We start from the raw sequence: 21070 nt of genomic DNA on the forward strand, positions 1-21070 counted from the left end.
TAACCCAATTTATGACCTGATATTCCCGGTTTCTAAACAGGTGGCCTTGTGACTTGTGAGTCCCATCCCTCTTTCTAATTCTTCTTCTTCTTCTTCTTCTTCTTCTTCTTCTTCTTCGTTCTAATGTTCCAACTTTTTCCTAATCACCTATTCTTCCTTCTAATTTCTCACATAAACTCCACTGGTTAACTGATAGGTGAGTCCCATTTTTTTTATTTAAATCTTTAATTTCCTCCTCCATTAACAACCCTCACCATCACCACCACCACCACTTCAGCCAACCACCACTACACCATAGTATTATGAATAGGACCAAATATTATGGTGCCTGCTAGATCGGGTTCTTGTCCGGAGCGAAGAAACGGGTTAACCCAAATCGAGCTCAAAAATTGGGGTTTGTTGTTGGTGAACCCAGAAACAATGTGATATAATTCATGTGAACAAAGAACAAAAACCCAGAAAATTAAATGAGATTAATGAAAAAAAATGGAAAAATGGGTTTTGAAGAAGAGAGAGCAACGGACGTAAGTGTTACTAAACCCAGAAAATTGTTTGTACGGTAGTCGAATTTAATTTGAAGGCAACCATTGTTCATCACCCGCCGACGAGTGAGGATGATGGAGAAGTAAAAAGGGGTTTTAGGTGTTTGATGTTTGTTGATGAAGCAAGAAGTATAAAGAGGCGAAGGGATGATTTCAATGGAATATGGTAGGGAGTGGAGAGGAGGGGATTGGTGATAAACGGTGGCGTGAGATGAAGTTGGCCATTTAGCTGGTGTTTTTGGTGTTTGATGATTGATTGTGCTGGTATGTGAGTTGAGGGGATTTGAGGGGATTCAGATTGATTTCAATGGAAATTACCTTTATTTTTATTTTATTTTTTTAAGTGTGACCTGACAAACAAGTAGTCGGTTACCTGGTGCATTATAAGATAAATGACGTCAAAGATGAGATTTTTCTCAGTTAAACAGTAGGATGGATTAATATAGGAAGATGGGGCTTAGGATGGATTATTCCCATGAAATAACCCTATTGCATTCAATCAAACTCTCTCTCTCTCTCTCTCTCTCTCTCTCTCTCTCTCTCTCTCTCTCTCTCTCTCTCTCTAATAATCTTACAATCATTTCTTCCAAATTAATACTCGCAACATGTATAGTCATAAATTTCTTCATGGTATCATAACAGGGTCATATTGATCCCGTTTTTGCATATCTTCATCTTCTTTCTTTCGTTGTACCATACATCTTCATTTTCTTATTTTCTTTTCTTCATCCTTCATACTAGTTCTTGTTTTTCTTTTAACTTTCTTCATCAAAATTTATTAGTTACTTTCACCCATCAATCATGATAGAAATTAAAAACAATAATACAACAATACGAGAAGATGATCCTCAAAAATTATGCTTACCAAAAGTATGCTTCATTAATTGGGTATATGTGCATCAAAAATTATTGACTAAGGATAGACTCCTACGGTTTGGGATTGTTAGTGATGGGGTTTGTGATCTGTGTGGTGTCCATCAGGAGACACAGCAGCATCTTTTTTTTGACTGTGTGTACAGTCAGAAATGTGTGCAGGGTCTTCAGCAATGGCTAGGCTATGCGTGTCAGAGAGAGCTTGTTAGTTGGCTTATTGACTGGAGATGCAGGTCATTGCTACAAAAGAAAGTTGTCATGGCAGCATTTGCAACATTGGTGTATCTTATCTGGTTTAATAGGAATACTGCACGAGTTGGGGGTGTGGTGCAACATCCTCAGGCTATTTTGTGTAAGATTCAGAGTGTTTTAAAGGGGAAACTAGAAGCTCTTGAAACATGTAAGGGTCATAGAAAAGCACTGGTTTGGTTGCAAAAGTTAGAGTTAGTCTAATCTTGTAGTCAGTGTTAGTCTAATTTCGGTTAAGTTGTATTTTGAGTCTTGTGCTTGGTGTAATGTTCTCAATTATTAATACAAAGTTTACATTTCACCAAAAAAAAAAGAGAAGATGATCCTCATTACATTCACCATTCAGACATCCTTGGGATAAAACTGGTTGTAACTCTTTTTAATAGCTCTTATTATGGAGGTTGCAAACGAACCATGTTGATTTCATTTGCATCCAAGAAAAAAATTGGTTTTATAGATTGAAGCATCTCCATGATTGCCTCTACTTCTCCTACCGCAAAATTCTAACAAAGATGTAACGATAAAGTATTTTTCGTGGATCTTGAATTCGTACACAACTGATACAAACAATTCCTTTATGTACAACAATTATGCAAAAGTAGCATGGAATGAATTAGAGGATAGGTTTGGTCAATCAAATAGAGCCCAACTATATGATGTACACAGGAAGTTATTAGATTTCCCACAATGGAATGATAATGTGGCCGTTGGAGTATGTGTCCTCGACAATAATGCGATCACGTGTCTAAATCTCATAATAAGAATGCATGAGGGAAAGTAATAATTTATTGTCAACTGATCCACATTAATCGGTAATGATTGGCTGACTAGAGTTTGACATTACTGTCGTATGACGGTGGTGATCAGTTGATCCCTTAAGGTCATACCTCTAGGGTAACACTCATAATTGATTAATTAATTAATTGTATGTTTATACAAGTTAATTAATTCCTTAAAATTGTATGGGTGATTTTGTGAGTGAAAATACGTATCTTATTGTAATTCGATTAAATCTTATTCGTACTAAGTAATCAAATTGTTTTATTACTTAGGTTTATTTTATTGTTTATGAAACAATTAAAATAAAAATGAATGGTTTACTTAGGTTTTTTTTATTTTTAAGTACTTGTAATCATGAATTACTAGTCAACTAGTTTAGCTCCCGTGCAATGTATGTACGGTATTTATAGAGTTTTACTTTTTTTTTAATGTATTATATTTATGAAATTTAAATTAATTATTTTTTTTATATATATTTCTCATCTTGAAAAATCAAAGTCAAAATCGTATTAATCATGAAATGAGTATTTCAATGAAAGTTTTTTCTATTACCGAGATATTAATGATGTTATTTTATAAAATTTTACTGATAATATATTTCCAGCCGCAACTTTTTATCATAGAAAATCAATGAATTTTTTCCGTATGATTCTTTAAACAAAAATAAAAAAGAATTCGTTTTTATATCATAAAAAGATTGAAGATAAATTTTTGTAGAATATAAAATACAAAATGACATAAATACATAAATCTGAAAAATTATGTGTATTATAGTCCATCATACTTATAGAATATGTTAAAAATAACTAAATTTTATTTTAAGAAATATGTTTAGGCGGGAAAATTTGGAGTTTCGCCTATTCTTTTAGTAAATAGGGGATTTTTGTGTGTGATTTATTTTGTTTATATAATGATTTTTAATAAGTTAAAAATGTATTATTTAATAACATGTCTAGTAACATGTCCAATATGTCACACTACACAAATTGAACAATTGACAAACTTAAAATGGACCCTTATTAACATAAGGTTGCCGTGTAAATGGGGTGTTTAGGGAGTTGGTGGTGTTTTGTTCTACTAGTTAGAGGGAACATAATGATGCCCTACTAATTATAGGCTTGCATGCCTAAATCTTGAGAAGAACAAACTTGAGCCATGATAGGGCATTCCTACCCATGTCACCCGGCCACCCATAAGAAAAGATAGAGTTTTCTCTCTTTTTTTTTTCCCAATTCATTCATTCTCCAAAATAATTATGTTGATAATTTTTCTATATTCTTTCTAGATCTTGTGAAGAACTAATAAGAAAGAAAATATTATAAATCTCTAATATTATTCCACCATTACTAGAAGTAATATACAATAATATTAGTTATATTTTAAGGGCTCATATTCTAATTTCTAGTTTATAAATTAGCATATGAATTAAGGGTGATTATCTTGGTACAATTCCTTGAGGAGTAGATTCTAATATTGGATCTAAATTCATCCTTGGAGCACTAGGATTTTATTAAGAAGACTAATTTGGAAGGTGTCCAATTAGTATAACCATTCGGCCCTCCATTGTAAGTAGATCGATTTCTTCTTTGCTTCATATTATTATGCATGCATAAGATCTAGTTAGTTTATGACTAAACTAAATTTATATAGTTATTAGAAATGTCTGATAAGAGATTAATGAATCTTACTGTGGCTACCTATTTCACTAAGATGAAGACTATATGAGATAAGACAGATGGTACGAGTATGAATTCTCCCTGTGTTTATAGTTGTCAATGTCGTGCAAAGGTTAAATAAACTAGTTTCAAGAAGATCAATAAATTATACAATTTTCAATGGGCCTTAATGGTTCATATGTTGTGTTTAGAGGTGTTGTTTTGATGCAAAATATTATGCCTTAGATATTTTCAATCTATAATATTCTCCTTCAAGAAGAGGGATGAAGAGAGATTCACAACAGTTCACAGTTTCAAATTGATATAGCAACATTGTATGTCAAGAATCTGAACTGCAAGGATGATCATAGTGGAAACAGTAACTTCAATAAGGGAAATCTTGGAAATTCTAATAAGGCAAATCATGGAGGAAACAATAATTTTAATTATAAATTTTTTTGGCAAGTTTATAAATTCTGGTGTGAGCAATCAAGGCAATAATTATAACATCACTCATGGAAATGGTTTCAACTTAAGAAATGTCATGTCTCATTCTAATAATTACAAGGGAAATAATCGAGTTACGGATGATTGCTCTGTTATTCCTTTATGGAATAACCGTAAGAAGTCTGATCACATGATTGAAAACTACTGTCAACTTCAAAATAGGAATAGAAGATCTGCAAGGAATGTTCTAATGAAAAGGAGAATTATAATATCAATATCTCAGGAATTAAATCTTCTAATACTCCGGCTTCATTTACTAATTCTGCAGGTAATTCTTTTTCATCTAACCTTTTCATACTCATGCATTATTTAATTCCTAGATACTTCATACATGAGTCGGTGATCACATGTGTTCCAAAAAGACTTGTTTTCTGATTTTAAGTATCTTGATAAACCTTATAATATCTCTTTGCCTAATGGTCATGTTGTGGAAATCAATATTGTGGAAACTGTTTTCGTTACTGATATTTTTTCATTACAGAATGTGTTATATGTGTCTTGCTTTAAATTTAATCTTTTATCCATTGGCAAGTTAAATAAATAACTTTGCACCGTTTGTAACTTTACCCCCAATATCTGTTATTCAAGAGGCTCTTGGTCCTTGGTAAAATCATAATGACCTTTACTTGCTACAACATCTTGAACATCTAGCTGTAGACACCTCAAAGCTGTCTACTAGCCTTACGGATACCCGATGATGAAGCTAAAAATAAATGACTAATATGGAAATTGACAATGTTATAATTAACGGCTCTTGACGCTTATGTCCCGAGAAATTACTCAAAATGACACAAAACCACCTTAAACCCTTCTATTTCCTTTCCCACCATGACAATTATTGTATACGCTTGTCAAACAAAGTATCATCCGCCTAAAATGGATTAGATTCATATTCAAGAGGACTCAAATATACTTGTATATATATTATGACCATACAAATTGGCCCAAAAATAAAGGCAAACCAACTTATTATGCCATACGAAGTATTAAATAACAAAAGCCCACTTAATGGCATTTTTATTAAGAACACACGTGAAATTAACCGGATGTGGATAAGGGGTAAGGATAATAATGAAAATATTGTTGACAAGATAAATGATTGCTTTTTATTCCTTATCATATTGGTGTAGCATATCATTTTGAGTTTGACGACAATTTGCATGAAACTTTGACACCCAATATAAAAATACAGGTAGAGATAAGAAGTTTGGTATGATAGAGCTTAGACATTGGTGTTTTAGATAAACTTATGTAACAAACTTGGTGGAAAAGATAACTACAAATTTGGCTACAAAGACTATAAATAATAGTGTAGCGATAAATTTGTGTTAATCTGTAAAAGTAAAAACACAAAAGAATGCAATAAAGAAATAATTTTATTAATAAAAAGATTCCAGGTTCTACTGATTCAATTTCCGCATTTCGAATGAATATGAGAGTCTTGATTTGAAGACTTGATTCTCCTTTGATGGATTTGATTTGCTTCTCTTTAATTGATGGCAATGGATGCTTGATGTCGGATCAAAGAGTAGTTTAGTATCCAAATCTAGATGGCTAGAAATGAATGTCTTTCTTTTTTTCTCTTGCTTTTCCTGAGGAGAGATTTTGAAGAGAGGGTTTTGTAGAGAAGTTTTTGTTTTCTCTAGATTTTTTTTTTTGTGAATGTTGCGATTTATTATGATTTTGTGATTAGTCTTAAACGGAATAAACACTCTTTATTAATAAGACCTTTGTTTTATTTATTTTTACGGTAAACATAACAACATGCTATCACTTCTCCCTCTTTTCCGTTGACTTCCTCATGGACTTATGCTAGTCTACCACGTTTTATGGAAGAAATTTATGCTGCTTGTTGACTAAATCCTCTCATTAAAGCAATTATTATGATGTATAATGATATATTCCATAATCCATATGCATGCAACTCCACTGTCAAAAAAAAAAAAAACTCCACTGTCACGTATTCCGTAAGTCACAATGCATGGCCATTTGCTTTCTTCCGACAATTTCGTTGACTTGTCAAGTTTCATGGGTTGGACTTAGCACAATTGTTTTCGGACTTACCATTTACGTCTCATATATATTTTGTATTAGTAACTGAGCACAACCCATATTACCAATACCTATTTTTCAAAGTGGTTCGCTTTATAAATTTGTTCAGGCTAAAATCTACCAACCGATTTCAAAAGCGATAGCCTCTCACATAAGTCAATATTTGACTTTGAACCCATTTTTTTTTTTTTGAAGGGAACTTTGAACCCATTTTAATAATGTAAGACATATTTTTTTGTCTACAAATACGTCTGACATTAGTCTTTAGAAGGGATGACACGAATAAAAACCAGAGACAAATGAAAACCGGCCAGATCCAGAAATTCTACTCTCAAATACCGTCCCAAATATACTATCCCAGTTTCAAAATCAAATCATACAAATAAAATTGTCTCAGATCCATACAAGCGCATAAGAGCCATTAATTTAAGGCAAAGTCGATATTCATTCATAGTCAAACTCCAAATAGGCATGAGGGTATCGAAATCAAATAAGTTTTATTTACTCTTCCTTTTTGTTTGATTCTCTTATTTTGTCTATTTTATTTTATTGCTTGTGTAATTGTAAATATACTAACTTAGCTCCACGTAAATAATTCTCAAAGATTTGTAAAATTGTCTTTTTAATATTTTTTTTATAAATTGTCAAATATATAATATTACAAATAAATAGTAGATGTCGTCAGTTTGATGGGCGGCCTGGGTGCCTAACACCTTCCCTGACCGTTATTTTACCCCCGAATCTGCAATCTTTGGTATGGACCAGAGTGACAGATCAGTCCCCTTTACAGGGATCAAAAAGGCTTTTCCGTTAAAATTATATTTATATGTTTTTTTTATAAAACCTACCGGCGACTCCCTATCTATCATCTGTACAATAATATAAAAAGCCTAGATTGAGTAGCCAATAGAGTGACATGTGACGGAATACAATCACATGCTAAATAATTTTATTTAAAAAGAAAACATGAAAATTAGTAATCAATATACTAATTATTATTCATATTATGTAAATTTTCATCTTCCAAGCATTACTCCACATCATAATCACAATAATATGTCCTTCTTTAATGTCAACTTTTCATATCTATAATCTATAAAATATTATTAAAAGGCTAGCCTAAAAATGACACGTAAACAATGCCACATGGGATGAAAAAAAAGCCACGTACATAATAACAATGTGACTTGGCAAACTAACATGACATGAATTATCAATTTATTATTATATTGCATTAATTTAATTCACTTATTTCCTTTAGAAATCCATCCATATTCTATTATCTTTAAACTTAATTAATTAACTCAAAAAAAAAATACAATAAAAAAATACGCATTAACTATAAGTTAATAATTTCAAGATATTTCATATGGAGTAGTATTATATGTATTTGAAATATAAAAAAAATTGAATACAGAAGAAATTAAGAACGAATAAGAATAAATGAAGTTGAAAACAAAAAAAAAAAATTTGTATTGTAACTAATTCACTACTTTTTTTTTGGAAAAGCACTAATTCGCTATTGTTGTTACTACAACTTTGTTGTATATAGAAGATATTTTACAGAACTAATTAATCGACAAATGAGTATTAAAGATCATATAAAATATTTTCTTAGAAAAATATAAAATATATGGAAAAGAAAATATTTATTTAATTTAAGTAATTTACAAAGAAATTCTGTAAATACTTAAGTTAAATTAAACACTAATAATAAAATTTAAAAGGGTAGTAATACCATGTATTTAGTTCATGAAATTATTTCACATTAAGGATAAGGTTTTGGAAAATATAAAATATATGGAAAAGAAAATATTCATTTAATTTAAGTAATTTACAAACAAATTATGTAAATACTTAAGTAAATTAAACACTAATAATAAAATTTTAAAAGGGTAGTAATACCATGTATTTAGTTCATGAAATTATTTCACGTAAAGGATAAGGTTTTGTAAAAAAAAATTGCATTGTTTAGCAATATATTTAGTAAGTAAAACTAAAATAATTATTTTTATAATTTTGTGTTCATGGTGAATTTAAATGAGACCTTCTCCATTTATTGTTTAATTATCCTTTAAAATTTATTCCAAATTAATTGTTTTTTCGAAATTTAGTATGATAAATTTAGTGTGTTAGTTTGTTATAAGCTTCATTAACAAGGCATAGATAGATATGTGATTTGTGAACATATACTCAATTGTAATCATTTATATATAAGTTACCACACACAAAACTTCAATTACATCTTCTCTTATTCTCTCTCTCATTTCGTACTCTTTCGTCTGTTTTTTAGTAAAGCTTTGTTGTATCATTAATGACGATGGTAAGCTCCAATAATGCAGATTTCTTTCCTTACCACGCACAATTTCACAATTTCACAATTGAACACTATCTACTGTCTGTACCCCAACGTGCTGTTAAAAATACATGTGTTATGTTAGACCATGATTATTTTTGTACTATTTGCAAGACTCGTTTTTGTTTTTATGCAAGTGATTGGTTAATCAAGGAACTTAATTTTCCTAGGAATCTACAATTCATGGGAATTAAGTTCCCTCATACAATTCGGGTGAATTTCAGAAAAGTGTTTGGTTGCTCATGTAGGAATTAAATTCCACAGAAACTTCCAATGACCAAGGGGGAGTAGGTAAGCAACTTCCCAAGGCATTGGAAGTTCCTGGGAAGTTCTAATTCCTACATTTTCCAAAATTTATGGCAACCAAATAACCCATGTTTTTCAAAATCATGGGATTTTCCAATGCCTATGTTTTCTAGGTGGCAACCAAACAACCCCTAAGAAAGTTCATAACTGCCGGAATAATGTGCACAAAGGATGAAATGATATAAAATAAGTCAATAAAAAGCATGGGATATGTAAAGACATCCGGTTTGATGCCCCCAGCTTGCATGATTGAAACGAGGCTTAAGCCTCAGTTAGCAACATGTCTTTGTAAATACTATCGATAAAAATGTTATAGATGACAAGGCATGGCTTATAACTCGAGGGGCTAGAATTCATTCGGTAGGACATGTAGAGAACACTAGCATTGTCCCTGATCTTCCAAAGACCTTTGACCATAGTGCAACAGGCAGGGCCGGATGGGCCATGGTCCGAGTGAGGCTTTCAAGAATAAGTAATAAATATAGTAATCGCGGATAGGGATGGCAACAGAATCCAGATCCTGCCCAGATCCTGAGATCCAGATCCTACGGTGCGGATATGGATCGCGATATTTAAGATCCAGTGGATAAGGATATGGATATGGATCGTATGGTCGAGATCCAGATCCAACCCTTAGATCCATTTTTATATCATTTTCTTAAAAAATAAGTTCAGCTAAACAATAGTAAAATTATATGCTTTATTCTTTTAATTTTTTTCATAATTCAGACCATGATTTTTTTTGATTAACATTTTTTTGTTAAAAAAAAATACTTTTTTAGTGTTATTGTAATTTCATAAGACTTTATTTTTATGTTTTTAGAACTTTAGCTTTATTATTAGTATCTAATGAAGGAAAATCGTATGTTACGTCGTAGTAAAATACAAAAAATAATATTTTCATATTTTAAGAGGGACTTTTCTTTTATTATCAAAAGGATATGGATATATCCTGATCCAATCCAGATCCTGCGGATCCGGATATGGATATGGGAATTTCAGATCCTGTAAATATGGATCGGATCTGGATCTTATAGGATCCTATCCAGATCCTATCCATTGCCATCCCTAATCGCGGACATCATTATCCGTAGTTGAATAGTGGTAAAGTACTTCATACCACCCTCCTGAGTTCGACTCATGGATCAGTTTATTAAGGAGTTATCTTTTTGCTTTTTTTTTTCCATCACAATTTTCTTATTTATCCTAGATTCGTTGGTTGTTTTATTAATTATTAGTCTCACCGTAGTTTATATTAGAACCTTCTATACATTATTATCATTTATGTTTTCGATTTCTTTCGTCATATAATAAACAACTATCTATAAAATATGGAGTAAGGCTATTGATTATTAAATAACAATGTATAATTTAATAATCACAGAAAAAATTATTAATGAGACGAAGTAGAAAGCAGCTCCAATCATTATCTTACTCTAGCTTCGTTCTTGGTGGTAAACAAAACTAAATCAGACTCAAATGGATACCTAAGCTTGAGGGACTTAGCAAAGAGAGAAAACCCGTATCATCTTGGCCTAAGTGGTAGTAACAGTTAGCGTGGATGCAAATGGAATGCGAATCGGGCCAGGTACCGGATAACTCAAGATATTTAAATTGAGAAATGACACTAGAGTGAGATTGTAGTTGTTTAAGTTTTAGCATGATGGAGAATAGCTGATTAAAATTTAAAACCAATGATCGAAGGTCGAAGAAGAGACGTCATTTGATGTAAAAGGTAGGCTCAAATTACAATACTCTCATTTGTCTCTTTTTTTTTACCATATTTTTTTAAAAGTATTCATTTTTTTAGTTTACACCATTTTCTTTTTACCATTTCTTATTTTTTTTTTATTTTTTTATTTTTTTTACTATAAAAGGGGTAAACCCAGAGATTTACAGCGACGATGATTCCACACAAGTTCACAAGAAATAGAAAACGAAACAAATAAAAACAATGTGTCCTTATCTAAAGTAAAAAAGACTTGTGTGAAGCACAGTGGCGTCTTAAAGTAAATGGAGGTCCGGTGCACCACAAAAATATGAGGCCCCAAATATGAATGCACGTGTACTATATATCGAGGATTGCATTAAATTTTATCGATAAAGCTTGTAAATTTGGCGTTGCCAAAAGCGGAGGCCCGGTTCCGCCGCCCGTGATTGCCCGTGGTCTTAGACACCCCTGGTGAAGCACCAAGTCCTGATGCCTTCCTTTGTGCTATCCTTTTCTCTTGCATGATATCAATGCCTTCCAATTATTTAACCATTATTCTAATATGTATGGTAAAGTTTCCTTCCTGATTTACACCACAAACAAACTTTCAAAATAATTTTTCCATTACAAAGGGCTAGCCTGATGTCTCATTTCCGGAGATAGCTTAATTTTTTAATTCCCAGATAATAACGACGACAACAAAGAAAAACAATTTCAAAAGTCGTTTCTCAAACCCAACAAAGTGATAGTCATTCCAGACCAGAAAAACATCATCAATCTCCAATGGACAATCCATTTCATCTCCTAAGCATGTAATACCCCTTATATTCTAAGGTTATAAGACATTTTGTGTGCGTCTAAGTACAATTTAGACTATAAAAGACTAATAGGGGAGCTTAAACAAATGTGTAAGGAGTTGGAAAAAATGATCGCTTGAGTTAGGGTCAACTTCAAACTATAATGTCTAGAGTTATGGAGCTCTGATAGGGGTGATTTGAGTTTGAGGTGAAAGTTTATTATCTTAGCTTTTCAACGCATGGTCACAAGTTACATTCTGCCAAGTAACGAAGAAATGCCAGTCATTCGAAAATCAATGCGCGAAGCTAAATTTTGACGAGGCAGGGTTCCTCGACCGAGTAGAGCACTTACTCGGTCGAGTAACCTGGATATTCCAGCGCGTGTTTAGTTTCCTAATTCCGACTTTCCTAATTACTTTATATTATTATAGCCTACGACCGACCTATAGCTTTGTTTAAGCCTATAAATACCCTATTAAACATCAGAATTAAACCCTTTAGCATATCTTATAATCATTCACACATAATATCGTTGGTAGGGGGAGTTTGAGGGAGATTACGACATAGGAGTGGGAAATGGTCAAATTAGCAATCAAAGATCACACCTTTCACATCGTAAGTCGTTTACTCATTGTTTTAATCAATATTAACATATTAGACTCGTGAATTCGCTGCCCTAGACCTAAGATGATCAAACCCAAATTGGTGTTTAGGGGATTTATTTTATAATTATAGTTATGCACGCTAGTTAGTAATTGTACATTTGTACGAATATTATAGGTTGTGAATTCGTAGAGGAAGACTTTAATTCTTGTGATAAGCTTGTGTTGTGTGAAGAATTGCAAAAAGGTAGGGATTATCATACTCAACTATTATCTATGTGGATCGTCATATGTTTGTATTCAAGTTGTTGTTGGTATTTTTTTATTACTGTTATGATCTACTGATTTGAGAAACTTGATGTTAGAATGGATATAAAGAGTGGTGGTTATTTGAGTATTGGTGGATATTGTTATTTTATCGAATGGACCGGCCTGCTAATCCTTATGAGTTAATTGATTGAAGGACCGAATTGCTACTCCTTATATATTATTGAAGGGATTGGTATTAGCAACCTTTAGTCCTTGCGGCATAAGTTGATCACTACCCCCCTCAAAGTCTCTTCTCTAGTAGGCTCACTACTAGAGAGATGTGCACATTTGGAGCTGAGGCAACGTTAAGATGGAGTTTGGAGGAGAGGATGTGATTGTAGTTTATGGTGGATTATTGCATGTTATGGTTGTTACCATAACCTTGAGTTGTGTTGAGATTGCTGTCCTTTTTTTTTGCAAAAGATTATCATTTATTTCTTAAAGAAAAGAAATTACAAAAGTTTTCCAAAGGCTAACCATTAGAGGATACAAACTACTATACTATAAGAACAAGCTATACATAACTTAAGAACATAGACTCTCCTCTATGAGACTATAGTTTGGATGATGTTTCCACATTAACATTCGTACTACTACTAAAAATTGAATACGTCTAACAACCCAGGTAGCCGTGTGAGCATGGCCTTGGAAAACTCTAGCATTACGCTCATTCCAGAGCTAATGGACTTATGCAGCCAAAGAAACATCAAACTAAGCTCTCTGCCAATCCTTTTCCCCTTTATTAGTACAGTTCAACTCACCTTCTAGTGTTGCTCCTGCTCGTGTAAATCACATCCATGCCAGCACTTGCTGCCAAACAGAAGCTGAAAAAGAGCAGAGAAAGACCAAATGAACCTGGGATTCTTCCTAGCTCTCACATAGAAAGAACCTGTTAACAAATTGCAGCCCCCTTAATTAGTTTGAGGTTGTCAATCGTAGCTAACTGATTTCGAGCTGCTAGTGAGCAAATAATTCTATGGCTAGGAGCAATTCTTGTTAGGTTCATATACCTATTATTAGACTCCTCTAATAGTGAACTAATTAACTCATTAATTATTTGTTCTTTAGATCTAGTGCATGCATAACAAAATAAGAGATTTATAAGAAAAACAATGTCCCTTACATTGGTTGTTGTTTCGAAAATATGGGCACAAGTAAGGTCACCTTCCTTCACTTGTTCTTGAGCTTAATATGATGGATGATCCTCCTAAGACTCCAAGTATAGAAGACACTCCAATAAGTTGCACCCAAGATTAATCCCAAAAATTCCTACTAATATTAACTAGATATGTAGTAGAAATGTTACCTTAATATTACTAATATTTCTATTATTACTACCTCTAGTAATAGTTGGAGGGTATTAGTATTTGAGAGAGTTTTTAGCAATTTGCATGTGAGGGAAAATAAGTGGAAAAACAAGTAAAACCAAGTAGGAAAAATTGAGTAACAAATGCTCTACTTAAGGAGCAAAAACCGGTGCCCCTTATGCATGTGGGGAATCTTTTCCCTTTTGTTTTTACTCATTTGTATAATGTAGGTAGAGTAGTGTAAGATTTATCATGATTAAAGTTCATATGACAAGTCACTATCACACTCTAACCAAAATAAACAAAAGACAAAAGGAGCATCTTTTGCTCTCTTATTTGGCCGGAAATATGGACCCATTTTGGCCCATTTTTGCCTTTTGTCATTTGTCCCACAAATGCTTATAAGTCATATGTTTAACTATCTTACATAATTAATTATTAATGTAATCATTTAATACTTAAATATTACAATTAATAATATAATATACACTCCACTTTTTGAGTAGTATACTACCATTATATCAACATATAATGGGTCCTTTAATTACTAGTTAGTTAAAATTACAACTTCTTGTAACTTTAAATAACTAATTACCTTTATCTCAAAACTTATATAATACCTCAACTAATTTAGTAATTTAACACTTAATTACTAAATTAAATCTTATTTAATCACATTACAATAAGACGTAAAATCGCACTCCCATAATTAAGGAATTAATCAATCTGTATCGCATACAATTAATTAAATATCTATTTGGGCCTCATCCTATAGGTGTGACCTAAAGGGATCAACTGACCACCACCGTCACACGACAGTAATGTCAAACTCTAGTTAGTCAATCATTACCGATTAATGATGATCAGTTGACTATATAAAGAATCATCCCTCACGTATTCTTAGTATGAGATTTAATTATGATATTAAATCATGTGATCGCACTATTGTTGAGGACACGTTTTCCAACAATTCTAGAGTGCATAAGTCCTTTAGTCCATGAGCCAGCAGCAGGTGCATGCCTAAAGAACCCATATACTTTTTGCATTTTGTGTTTGAAACCTGAAAATCAACTTTGCAGCAGATTTTGGGCATGAGGAATGGAACCTGATAACCCAACTAGTTTATCTCTGGCATTTAGAATGCCTTTGACACTGGATGAGAAATGTTCCTTAGAGGAAATATGCCAAATATCCACTTATTTCAGAACATGCTTATTAATCCAAGTTGCCCATTTACCCTTATTAGATCCTGATAGAGACCAGATCCATTTACATAGAAGAGAATAATTCCAAGCTTCCAAGTCTTTAACATTGAATCCACTTGAGGACCAAGGAGAGGAAATATGGTACCAACTTTTAAAGACCATCTTCCTGCCTCCCATAGGAATCCAAAAAAAAAAAAATCTTTACATATTTTATTAATGTGTTTAGCAACAATATGAGGGAGCAAAATGCAGAAGCTCCAGAAATTTTCAAGACCAAAAACAATTGAGTTTAGTAGCTGCAATTTACCAGCATAGGACAAAAAATAATTGGACCAATGCTCCACAACTTTCTTAATTTTAACAATAAGAGAGTCAAACATGCCAGTAGTAAGCCTAGAGGTATTCAAAGGAAGCCCTAAATATCTAAGGAGAAATCACTTTCAGAAAAACCTGTGGACCTGAGAATCTGCTCCTTAACAGAGTCTTCAACACCGCCAAAGTAAACACTAGTGTTTTCAGTATTAGCATGCAGCCCTGAAAGAAGAGCAAATTCATGGAGGGTCTCAGAAATTGTAGAAACAGAAGGTACATAACCTCTAATGAATACCATAAGGTCATCAGCAAAAACCAGATGAGTGAGCTTAGTGATGCTACATTTTGGATGAAAAAAACATCAGGTTTAACAGACCTTCATAAGATATCTACAAAAGATTTCCATACCCAAGACAAAAAGATAAGGTGATAGAGGGTCACCCTGTCTAATGCCACGCCTGTATTGGAAAAAACCAGAAAGTTCACCATTAAGCTTAAGAGAAAACTATGGGTTAGAAATACACCCCATGATCCATCCCCTAAACCTTGGAGAAAAACCAAGTAACAACGGAACATTAGAGAGAAAAGACCATTGCAAGGAGTCAAAGGCCTTTCTAATATCAACTTTGATAAAACACCTTGGGGAAATATGCTTTCTACTATAGCCTTTGACTAGAGCCTGGAAGAGCATTATGTTTTCAAAGATGTTTCTATCTTTGATAAAAGCAGCATGTTCATCTCCTATGAGTAAAAGGAGAACTTTCTTTAGGAATAAAAGAAATAACAGTTGTCATTGTTACTAGCGTTGCTACTATATTTTTGTTGCTTGTTTAGTACTTACTCAACCTTTGGTTGACCTTATGAGTTAATTTATTGAAGGGACCGAACTGCTACTCCTTATGTATTATTGAAGGGACCGGTCTAAGCAACCTTTAGTCCTTGCAACGTTAGTTCATTACCGAGCGCCCCTCAAACTCTCTTCTCTAGTAGGCTTACTACTGGGGAGATGTGCACATTTGGAGCTGAGGCAGCGTTAAGACGGAGTTTGGAGGAGAGGATTTGATTGGAGTTTATGGTGGATTATTGCATGTTATGGTTGTGACGCAAATGCATCACTTTTTAAGAGGTAGATCTAGAAAACTCGGTACCCAGCTTTTGTAATCAGTAATTATCCTAACTAAATATTTCCCCTCACCCCGACATAAAGCTTTTGTGTCTTTTATTTTTGCATCTACTCCAAATCGTTTCCGCACACAACAATCGGCGTCATTTTCTTTAATTGTTCCGATGTCAATGGAGTTTCCGGAATATGGTAAGACGGTTAAGCTGCAGTTCTTTGTAAAAATTATGGCATGGGGTAAAACGCTAGTACTGCAGGCCAATATGGGGCACACTGTCGAAAATTTGCGGAACAAAGGCTGATTTACAGAGGGAAGCAACTTCAATGGTGGCAGACCATGGAGGACTGTGGCGTTCAAAACGACACCAACTTACAACTTGTAGGCAGAATACGAAGCCCCGATAATTCTGAGGCGTGGCGCCTCATTTCTGATATGGTCCATCTTATTTACGAAGTCCGTAGGAATGACATTTCTTTTATTGACTATAAAATGGGAGTAAAAGAGAAGGCAGATCAGTTCAGAGCGTTGTTTGTCAATGATAAGACAAATTGCTATAAGATATTCTTGGACGCCTATGCTGCGCAGGTGTTGGTTATGATGTATAACCCGGATTTCAAGAAGACCCAAAAGCCTTATGCAGATCAGTGTATTAGATGTTTCATCAGCTTGGGGAGTAAAACCAGAGGGGAGAATGTGTATCGTGCTATGATGTTGTTGGAGTGTTGCAGGTTACTTAAGAAGGTGGTGCCTCATAATGATGCCTTGTACCTGCATTATCAGAGTGCTCTCGGGACTATGCTGAATGAGGTCGAGGTCGAATGTAGGGCCACGAGGAACTCTTACATGGCTGACGGGGAGATTGAGATCCTTGTTATTGCTATCAAAGATTTGTTTCCTATCTTGGAGCAAGTATGTCGTAGTCTGCTGAAGGACTTAACACTGCTCAGTGCCAAGTCAACCACCCGGTGTGGATCATTGAGTCAGAGTGTGTCCGATTTTTCTGCGTTTCTAAAGCCTATACTCACTATCATTGAGAGGGAACTGGCTATTGTACCTGATTCTGGCAAGGGTAAGGGAAAATGTAAGGAAGCGGTAAAGGTCTGCCTTTTACCTGATGAGGTTGATCGTCTTTTCTATCTTTTCATTGATTTACTCGGTTGGATTGAAAAATCTATGCTCGAAATGAAGGGTAGTTTAGGTATCAACGGAAAAAAGGATGCTCATAGCAAGATATTGAGAAACATAGCGCTTCTTGATCCTGATTTGAAGGTCCGACTTTTAACCTTAATGAGAAAGAATAAAGTAGTGGTGAATTGCTCTTGTTGTCCTATATGTTTCCCATGCTAATGATCATGCTTGGCTTCTTAAGCTTAAGGATGTCCTAGATTTCGAATCCAGGCGACATTTAGCATTGTTGATGTTCCCTAAGGTGAATGAAGATTATCAGGAATTATATGAGATGTTGATAGACGGGTCTCAATTGTTGGTTGAATCTTTCGAGTATATATATAATATACGACCATCTTCTTTACAAGCTGGTCTTTTTATGGTATTCGTAAATGAAGAAGCTAAAGGTCCCAGAGTATTAAGGGAGTGGTTTTGCCTAGTGTGCCAAGCTTTGTTTGATCCACAGAGTGCTCTTTTTATCGCCTGCCCCTTGGACCGTCGAAGGTTTTATCCTAATCCAGGCAAGTATGCTGTCAAGTGTCATCTCGTGATCGTTTACGACCCAATTCCCCTTAATACAACCAGTTGTCTAAGTTTTTGAGTTTTGTTTTAAAGATTACGGGCTTTACTATAAAGTTTCTGAGCTCGTTCACTTTAACATTAAGCAAAAAAAATTACAATATAGGCTATATAGCTCAAAAACTATACATATAAATTCACTTATTTTAAATTGACATCAAAAAAATTAAATGTAGCTTGTGGAGCCTGATATTTTACACTACCGTCAGGCTAGAACTCAGCCTCAGCAGTACCGTTCAGGCTAATTCAACGTAACAGTCCAGGCAAGGAGACATGGTAGAAGACTATATCAGACGGACAAGGTATCATACAGAAAATACTTACCAGGGTACAACTCGGGTCAGACCTTATTATAAGCCAGCACAGTACAACAGTACAGCAGGCATTGTCAGGGTGCAACAGACATAGTCAGGCTTGCGTAAAGAGCAGTTTAGCCTGAGATGCATTGGTACAGGCCAGGAGAGGTATTCAGGGATAAAGTGGATGGCCAACATACAATATGGAGAAGATATTTAACAAGCATTGGATGCTAAGCAATTAGACACATGTTGAAATAAACTAAGTCATAGTTGGTTCATGTTTTTGTGAAAGACTAAGTCCACATCTTTTACTACATAAGGCGATCACTTAAACCCTAACAAACAAACAAGAAGATGGCAACAACCAATAAAGGAGAAGTCAACTACATTTAGGGGGAGAACCCTACAAAATAGCAACCATCAGCTATTCTTAAGGAAGGAGCCGTTGGTGGACAAAGAGGACTATAAATAAGAAGGGAAGAAGCTCATTCAAGACACATCTCATCCCACACTCATCTACTCCACCTTAAGAAAATACTACAATTAATAATCAATTACATCATTGTTCTTATATTTCGCAAAATACATAGTGAAATCCTCTCTTGGCTTGGTGCCCGTGGTTTTTTCCCATTTAAGGGTTTTTCCACGTATAAATCATTGTGTCATGTCTTCTTTTATTATTCTTTAGTTTTAATTTATCTCTTTCTACTTTATAATCAACCCTGCAAAGGTACAACTATGATACCATCATAATAGGATGATACTAGTTAACCCCACCATAATCAACCCTAGCCGGAATACCCCGGAATAGCCTGGCCGGAATACCCTAGAATAGCCTGGCCGGATTCCAGGCAGCGTAAAAATCGGCTAAAACATAACTTATAAATTTTAAAAGCTTAGATAAAATACATGTAAACTCATTTGTTAAGAAGCCTGATATAATACATCAGATGCTTGTTCCTTTTTCCCGGTTATCATATAAACTTAGTAGGTCTTTCCATATTTCATTACACTGTCACGTCCTTATTTTGCTTTATATCATTGCAGCCTCCAAGATAAATCCCCTCCAATTTTTGATACTTCCGATTTGCTCGTAGAGTAATTGCTTTATCTTTTATGTATAAGAGTTAAATTGAAGGTTTTCTCGACTGTATATGTTTTTTTGCAACTAGCTGAAAAACGTGTTACTGTGGAAGACATTAAGGATGCAGATCCATGCATTTATAAAAGCTGCAAACAAATATTGGAAATGGATCCTGAGTTTTTTGATTCCGATGCACTTTATCTAACATTTGTTACTGAAAATGAAGAACTAGGATCTAGGAAAGACGTGGAACTCTGTTCTGGTGGTAACGACATTGTTGTGAACAGCAAAAATAGGGAGGAATATGTTCACCTCATTGTTCAACAACGTTTTGTTACATCCATTGCACCACAAATGTCTTCCTTTGCGCAAGGTTTTGCTGACATTCTTCGTGACAATAATCTTGCGACAACCTTTTTTGAAATCCTAGAGCTGAAGCATCTTGATTGGATGTTGCATGGAAGTGAAAGTCAGTAAATTTCTATTGAAGATTGGATGGCACATACTAAGTATGTAGGCTACCAAAAGTCTGATCGACAAATAGATTGGTTTTGGAATATATGTAGATCTCATGCATTATTGATCCTGATGGTATTTCTTTGTCTGCAATGTATCCCAACCATGGTTTTATAATCCTAGTATATCTAATCAGTGATATTCTGGCATTGCAGGTCGTCGAAGAGGTGAATGCGATGCAGAAAAAAACTCTACTTTTCTTTTGGACATCATTAAAGTATCTTCCAGTTGAAAAGTTTTGCGTTTTGGGTTCTGAACTTTCCATATAGGAGTCATTAGAGCGCGAAGACCTATTGCCTTCATCCCATACCTACTTTCACCAACTTTGTATACCGAAAAACCCCACAAAGCCATCATGCAAGATCGTCTTCGAGTCATTACCCAAGATTATATTGGTTGTAGCTTTGGAATAGTATGATAGTAATGGTTTGATTTGGATGTTGCTGACCACTGTGATTTGCACATAGAATGTTTTCGTTTCGAGTATGTACATACGAAGTATTTAAAAGGATACTCAGTCTAGGTTGAAAATGAATGTCGTAAATATGATTGAAGCCATTTGCCAAACAATAATAACATTCTCAGTCTCTCAAGAGCTCCCGAAAATTGCGAAGTAAGGATGATGGTGCCATCTGACAATTACTCCGTATTTTTCAAGGTATCACCTAGACCATAATTTCTCCCAGGTCAGAAAAACAAAATATCTTGTGTCACCTAAACAAACGCTTGACTCTATTTCTG

At 34.1% G+C, this 21070-nt stretch overlaps 1 pseudogene; it reads left to right on the forward strand.

Moving 5' to 3' along the window:
- The first annotated feature begins 17173 nt into the window (after positions 1 to 17173).
- On the forward strand, positions 17174 to 20747 carry LOC141637683 (E3 ubiquitin-protein ligase UPL5-like; annotated as a pseudogene).
- The last annotated feature ends 323 nt before the right edge of the window (positions 20748 to 21070 follow it).

Source organism: Silene latifolia, chromosome 2 (genome assembly GCF_048544455.1).
Source record: "Silene latifolia isolate original U9 population chromosome 2, ASM4854445v1, whole genome shotgun sequence".
In the NCBI taxonomy this organism is placed as follows: Eukaryota; Viridiplantae; Streptophyta; class Magnoliopsida; order Caryophyllales; family Caryophyllaceae; genus Silene; species Silene latifolia.